General features: G+C 39.9%; 1 protein-coding gene across 9 annotated transcripts in view; it reads right to left on the bottom strand.

The window, feature by feature from the left end:
• Positions 1-8,119, bottom strand: part of sin3aa (SIN3 transcription regulator family member Aa) — a 127,970-nt gene that overhangs the window by 88,511 nt on the left and 31,340 nt on the right. The window lies entirely within an intron of this gene.

An 8,119-nucleotide genomic window follows, 5' to 3' on the forward strand; every position in this document is an offset into this window, starting at 1 on the left:
AACTTTGAAATGAATTTGGAACTGCTTTAAATATTCCTTTTGTGTTGATAAAATGCAATTTTAAAACAAAATAGTGCCCTTTTAATATCCAAAATGTTCATGATTGTGCTTTGAAATAATTTTCAAGCAGTGCTCTCTTAAACCAAGTAAACGACAAAGTTTACCACTGAGCCTAAACATCCTTAGAAGTCACAAATCATACATAGGAAAGATGTAACACTATGAATTTGAGAGTAAATGAGGAAGATTCAGGATAAAAAAATATTCTGCTGGGTATGAAGGCCATCCTGCAGAACATCAAAGTCACTTACTGACTTAAAGAAGTGTACAACAGAAAATGCTGGGATGTAGAGCAGGGAAATACGAAGTATATTAATAAGTACCTTGTTTATTCGGACTAAAAGAGGTGGAAAATACTATGCTCACAGCCAAATTAACTGAACTTCAAATTAACCATCATGTCCAAGCCAATGCCAATAAGCCAATAAGAAATAGGATCAGAAATTGGCCTGCCGAGACTGTACCACCATCCAGTGAGCTCCATTTATCCACCTGTTCCCCATAATCATACCGAGAAGGTAGGAGGAAGGCAGCTGTGCAGAGAGGAGTGGGAAAGGGAACAGGCAGGCAGTGCAGAGAACCCCTGTGGTCATTCCCCTCAGCAAAAAGTATATCCCTTTGAATACTGCTTGGGTGGGGTATGACCTTTCTGGGTCAGGCAGCAACCACCAGACCAATGGCACCATAGTTAACTCTGAGCCTCAGAAGGAAAAGGTGAATTCAGGTACAGCAACAGTCACGGAGGACTCGATAGGAGAACAGATAGGAGATTCTGCAGCCGCAATAGAGACTCCAGGATCGTGTTGCTTCTCGGATACTCAGGTCCAGGATGTGTTTGAGCGGGTGCAGAATGCAGAATATTCTTAAGAGGGGAGGGTGATCAGTCAAATCTTATGGAACACATTGGTACCAATGAAATAGGCAGGAGTGGGATTCGAGGTCCTGTGAAGTAAGTTTAGGGTGTTAGGAAAGAGGCTGAACAGCAGAACCTCTAAGGTGGTAATCTCTGGATTACTCCCAGAGGTGCCACGAAGGTCAAAACAGGAAGATAGTGCAGAGAAACATATGGCTGAGGAGATGATGCAGAGGGCAGGGGTGTCTTTTACTCATTGGAACCTTTTCTGGGGAAGGGATGACCCGTACAAGTGGGACAGGTTGCACATGAACTTGAGGGAAAACAATCTCCTGACAGGGAGGTTTGCTAATGCTTTTAAACTAGATTCACAGGAGACTGGGAGCCAAAGTGAAGAAGCAGAGGAACAGCTGATAGGGAGTTTGTGTGCAAGAACAGGCAGATAGGGCAAAGCTGCAGCCATGGAGATGCATGGCAATGCCACAAGGACACAGAGTCAAATCCAACAAATAAAGGGCATAATGTTTTGTATTTAAATACATGCAGCATAAAAATAAAGTGCTACAGAGAGGCATCTCTGTCATCATGGAGACATGGTTAAAGTATGTATCGAAAGGATAGGCAGGTAAGCAGAGGGGGCGGTGTGGCTCTGTCATCAGAAGGAGGTGACATATGCTCAGAAATTATAGAATCACTATGGATTGAGTTATGAAATGGCAAGGGTAAAAAGACACCGTTGGCTGTTATTTACAAACATAGTCAGAGTTGTACTGTATGTCAGTAGTTCAGTGGAGTAAAGGAAATTACAGTGGCATGAGAGCGGAACTGGCCAGAGTAGATTGGAAGGGGGCCCTAGTAGGAAAGACAACAACGGATGGAGTTTCTGCAAGAAATGGGGAAGGTGCAAGATAAATACATGCCAAAAAAAAAGGAAATATTCAAATGGAAAAATGTCACAACTCTGGCAATGTGAGGGCATACAAGAAGGCAAAGATTAGTGGGAAGATAGAGCATTGGGAAATTTTTAAAAACTTTTGGTGACTGAAAAATTCATAAGGAGGAAAAAGATGAAGTATGAAAGTAGGCAGCAAATAATACAAGAAACTTCTTCGAGAATATATCTAATATATATTTGTGCATGTCTCTCTGTTTGTTTGTCTGTTCTCCATGCAAATCAATGTGGAGCACTCTAGGAATGTCCAAGGAGGTTCAGTAGGGGAAACATTTGATGCTGAAGATCATGACCACATTGAATTTGTTCTGTAGGGGGAAACATTTGATGCTGAAGGTCATGACCACATTGAATTTAACCTTTAAGGTCATATGAAGTTCAAAAGTGTTTTTTGACTAGCTTGCATTACTGTTTATGATCCGAGTATTTACTAGCACTGACTTGCATTACTGTTTACTATAATTGTGGTAACCTTTGATGCTGAAGGTCATGACCACATTGAATAAAAGTTCCCCAAAAAATTGGATTTGCACCAGGGACACCTCAATGAGTTACAGTGATCAATGTACATTCAGAAATATGGGCCCAAAAAACCAAAGCAACATTGGCAGAAGCTCTTCACAAGCCTATTGATTTAGACAAAGGAGAAACCAAGAGACAGGAGAGGAATATCAGTCTCATCTCATTGTTAATGCTTCCAGACGTGCCAGGAGCAGGCAGCAGGAATCAGAACAGCAGCACCAGACCTGCCTTAATGCTCAGGCCAACAGACATGCACAAATATATATTAGATTATCATGAAGTTTTTTGGGTATTTTGTTTCAACCATGTAGTCAACAACTGAGTGTTTTATTTCCCGGGAAACACCAGGCATCCTGCTAGTAAAGAATAAAAGAGAAGTGAGAGTAGATAAAGGAGCACCAGAAACTGACGCTGAAGAAATAATGATGGGAGATAAGGAGATAGCAGAGGGACAAAATGAGTATTTTGCATCAGTCTTCACTGTGGAAGACACAAGCAGTGTAACAAATGTCAAAGGATATCAGGGAAGAAAAGTGTCTGGAGATACTATGGGAAGGGAGGTGCTCAGAAAGCTAAATGAATTAGCCACCCAGACCAGATGGATTGCATCCTTGAGTCCTGAAAGAAGTAGCAGTAGAGATTGTGGAGGCATTGGTAATTATCTTTCAGGAATCAATAGATTCTGGTGTTGTCCCAGAGGACTGGAAAATCGCAAATGACACATGATAGGATAGGGCAAAGCCAGCATGGTTTCCTTAAGGGAAAATCTTTGCTTGATAAACCTATTGGAGTTCTTCGTGTAAGTGACAAGCAGCGGGGATGAGAGATGCAATGGATATTGTGTATTTGGATTTTCAAAGGGTATTTGACAAGATAACATGCATGAGGCTACCTAACAAAACAAGAGCCTGTGGTATAACAGGAAACATACTAGCATGGGTAAAGCATTGGTTGATTGGCAGGGAGCAGAGAGTTGGAATTCAAGGATCACTTTGGTTAAAAAAACTTTTTTTTATATGGGGAGAAAATTGAAAATACCCATATGCAAAGGGACTTGGGAGCCCTTGTGCAGGATAACCTGAAGGTAAATGTACTTTGAGACAGTGGTGAGGAAGGAAAATGAAATGCTGGCATTCATTTCAAGAGAAATAGAATATAACATTAGGGAATACTTAGTCTAATTCCCATTTGGTCTGCTGTTTAAAGTTTAAAGCATAAAACTGTGATTCACCCAGACACAACTATAGCATCAGGCAGAAAACAAAACTTAGCTCTGGTAGCAAAACACGTGGAAGTGTGGAATTTAATTTGAGACCACCCACTGCTAGTTTCGTCACCTATCACAACAGAGACCTTAAATGAGCATGCTCTTAAGTCAATTTAGTCATGAGTGTTCACATCACTGACCCTATAACAATGCAAATGTGAGGGAGCTTCACAGTAAGAGCTGAACTAGTTTCAACAGATAACAATCATTAACTAGGAAATTTGAATTAGTTTTGTTTCTTAGCAAGATATCCAAGATTCCTTCAAAAGGAATGTAGATCAACACAATTACTGATAACACCACGGACAAGAGTGATGCAAAAAAATTTAGACTGGTGAGTACAGCATAGAACGAATGGACATAAATGCTTTCTCTACAGGCCAAACTGAACATTACCTGCATATAATTGGGTGGGGGGGGGGGGGGGGGAGTTCAAAAGAGTACACTCATTTCCTTATCAAACACAACATTTGGGCAGATGTGACATGGGAATGGGAATGCCGCACTACTGAAAAGGGGGGGGGGGGGGGGGGTCATCATTCTAAAATACTTATTTTTAGAGTATAACTGATAGAATAGAGACTAACTGCAAAGCAGAAAATTATTTACTCTCTTGGCTTTAGCTGAATGAACAGTATATTACACATAAAGAAAATAAGTGGATGGAAAATATTTATGCACACAATTATACTTTTTCGTTTGACAGATCGGTAGGTTGCATGGGCCCATGTTTAAAAAAAAGGTGAAAAAAATACTCCAGTCTCTGATTAAGGATCTGGAAATAAAGATCAAATTGAAATTCCACTCATGATATTGTTCATGCAAAATAGGGAGTTCTGGTAAAACATTAATCTGCAGGTCATTGTCTGAGAATCTCTCAAACACATACTTCTAAGGATTTACTTTTCCACTTTATCACACAAAACATTGTAGGAGGGTTGAACTGTAATAGAAAGCAACAATAGGTTCATTACAAAATTATTTCCATCAATGTCTCATTATGCTTTTAGGGGGACTATATTTACTACTTGGCCCGTAATTCATTACATGCTGCACCACCTGCTATGATTACAATTCAAGAGGATTCAAATACTGTTTGCAAAAGTTTAAAAGTCTACTTAGTGTCTGCTTCTTCCATTGACATCAATTCACATTATTAAACTTTCACTTGTATTAACTGCATTTCCCCTGTCATTAGATCATCATAAAAAAATCAAGATTGGTAAGTCCCCAGGGCCAGATATAATATACCCTAGGCTGCTGTGGGAAGTGAGGGAAGAGAAAGTAACTATGATCTTTGAATCCTCTTTGGCCACAGGGGAGGTGCTGGAGGATTGGAGAGTGGCAAATGTAGTTCCCTTGATTTAAAATTCTTGGAATTATAGACCGGTGAGTCTTACGTCAGTGGTGTGTAAACTAATGGAGAGGATTCTTAAGGATGGGGTCTACGAGCATTTGAATAGTCAAAGGATACTCAGCATGGTTTTGTGTAGGGAACGTCGCGCCTCACGAGTCTAATTGAGTTTTTGTTGAGGAAGTAACAAAAGAAATTGGAGGGTAGGGCAGTAAATGTGGTCTCCATGGACTTTAGCGAGGCATTTGACAAGATCCCTTACGAGACTCTTCCAGAAAGTCTTGAGTCACGGGATCAGTAGAAAATTAGCTGTATGGATAAATAATTGAATTGTAGGAAGAAAGTAGAGAGTAGTAGTGGAAGGAAAATATTCTGCCTGGAGGTCGGTGACTAGAGGAGTTTTTTGTGATTTTTCTAAATGACCTGGATGAAGAGGCGGAAGGATGAGTCAGAAAGTTTGCAGATGACACGAAGGTTGAAGGAGTTGTGGATGGAGCTGAAGATCGTCGAAGGTTACAAGAGGATATAGACAAGATGTTGGGCAGAAAAGTGGTAGATGGATTTCAATCGGGAGTTGATGCATTTTGGAAGGACTAACCAGAAGGCTGAGTACAGGGTTAATGGTGGGGTACTTAAGAGTGTGGATGAACAATTTCAAATCCAATTCATAATGATTGCAGTGGCAGTGGCCAGGAAGTGCAAAGCAGTTACCTGGAAATCAGACTCATGCCTGAGCATTACTCGCTGGAGAAAACTGCTTACAACTTAAGAAAAAAGTCTAAGTTCTTGAAAATTTGGCAATCATAGTTAAATTCCATGGGAGCACAATTTTAGTGTGGACCACTGCACCTTGCCGCCCTACCTCTCCCATCTATCCCTCAATCGGTTGGGGGGGGGGGGGGGGTTCCATCCCATCCCAACAAGGAAAAGTCAAAAGAAGGAAACAGCCTGAGTATTGGCCACTGTGTCGTGACAAACCCATAAAACCCTGATGTATGTCTTATATTTTGTTGAGTGTCTTGAATGATGTGTGCAATTGTGGTTAGTTAAAAGTTGAGGATGGGGGGGGGGGGGGGGGGCGGTGGGGAATAAAAAGAGCTTGAACTTTGCAGAAAACTGTATAAAATTGAACATTATAAACTGTTGATACTGTTAACAATGACACTGATAAATGTTGATAACTGTTTAAGTTTGGAAAATCATTAAAAAAATGTTAAAAGTGTGAATGAATAGAGGGACCTTGGGGTCCAAATCCATACATCTCTCAAGGTCACCACACAGGTTGATAGGATAGTTAAGAAGGCCTATAGGATGCTGGGATTCATTAATAAGGGGACTGAATTCAGGAGTAGAGAGGTCACGTTACAACTCTACAAATCTTTGGTAAGACCACACTTGGGAGTATTGTGTTCAGTTCTGGTCACTTCATTATAGGAAGGATGTGGAAGCTATGGAGAGGAGATTGACCAGGATGTGACCTGGCTTTGGAAACTTGAGGCAAGGTTAGCAGAGCTGGGACTTCTCACTTTGGAGCGTAGAAGGTTGAGAGGAGACTTGATAGAGGTCTATAAGATTATGAGAGGCATAGATAGGGTGGACGGCCAGCACCTGTTTCCCAGGGCAGGATCAGCCAACACCAGAAGACCTATGTACAAAGTCAAGGGAAGGAAGTTTAGGGGAGACATATGGGGTAAGTTTTTTTTTTATACAGAGAGTTGTGGAAGCCTGGAATGCCTTGCTGGAGATGTTGTGGAAGCTGAAACATTGGAGGCATTTAAGAGACTCTTTGACAGACACATGGATGAAAGAAAAACAGAGGGTAATGGAGTAGGAGGGGTTTAGTATAATTTTTAGGAAGGAATACATGAGTCAGCACAACACATCGGGCTGAAGGGCCTGTACTGTCCTATAGTGTTCAATCACTTTGTACAAAAATAAAGTTGGAGGTTTAAACCATTCCTCTCAGTCTCCCATTCCTCTCAGTTCATGTTATAAATATCTTAAACCATGATTAAAAGGATGAGTTATGAAGTTTTTTTAAATTTTACACATATTGCATTAATCTCCCCATAAAAATTTACAGCATAATTTGTGCAAATTAAACCTATAACTTGGAGGTACAACTGAAAATTATCGAACTATTATAAACCAGTTTGAATAATGTTCTTCTCATTTTTTTGACAAAAGTCAGTAGCCATTTATCCATAAGCTGTACAAAACAAACCAAGCAAACTTTCACCATGTTCAACTATACAAGTTAGAATTTAAAATTACAAACGCCATTGTGGATCACAAAACTTTCTGCATATTATTGACTAATTTTAGCCCCACCCACTAGCCCAGACTAGAAGAACACTGATCTGAACCTGAAATCCAGAAGAGCAAATGATCGCCCACAATTCTTTCCTCCAGCTCTCCAATATGCCAAATCTACTCATTGATTTATAGCAAAGGTTCTTCATGAAAAAGATTTTCTGCACTTCAAAAGTTCTAGACATTTCAGGACAATTAACTTCTGACCTCAACTCTTAATCATTTTTTTTTTAGATATCCTTTACTATGTATATCCTTTCCTGCTCCTTCACATATTCTCACCTTAATGCACATGATCGCAAAAATATTTAGTTAATTATTTTGTTCCAAATTCAATTGCAAATTTCTGAAGTATTTTTTCACAAATATCTGCAACAATTGCACTTAATTCAAGATTTGTTCATAATCTTTAAAGCCCATTGCTGTCATAATGTCAGGACATGGCAGCTAATATGGACGCAGAGTTTTCATAAACAAAAGAATGACTTAACAATTAAATAATACATTTTAACAACAGTTGAGGGATAAATGTGGGCAGCAAGACACAGTATAGAGAGCCCACCTTCTCTCTTTCACTTTCAGCGTAAATTCTCATCCAATTACAGGATTCTTTACAAAACTGCATTTTTTTGGGGTAGGCATATAGAAAAAGAATGTGGATTGCTGGAACTACTCAGCACCTAAAAGTATCAAGTCAGGTCATTCCTTCATGAAGGGCTCAAGCCTGAAATGTTGGTTACATATCTTTACCGTTGCTATATAAAGTACCCTGTTTGACCTGCAGAGTTTCTCCAAGCC

Source organism: Narcine bancroftii, chromosome 11, assembly GCF_036971445.1.
Source record: "Narcine bancroftii isolate sNarBan1 chromosome 11, sNarBan1.hap1, whole genome shotgun sequence".
Taxonomy (NCBI): Eukaryota; Metazoa; Chordata; class Chondrichthyes; order Torpediniformes; family Narcinidae; genus Narcine; species Narcine bancroftii.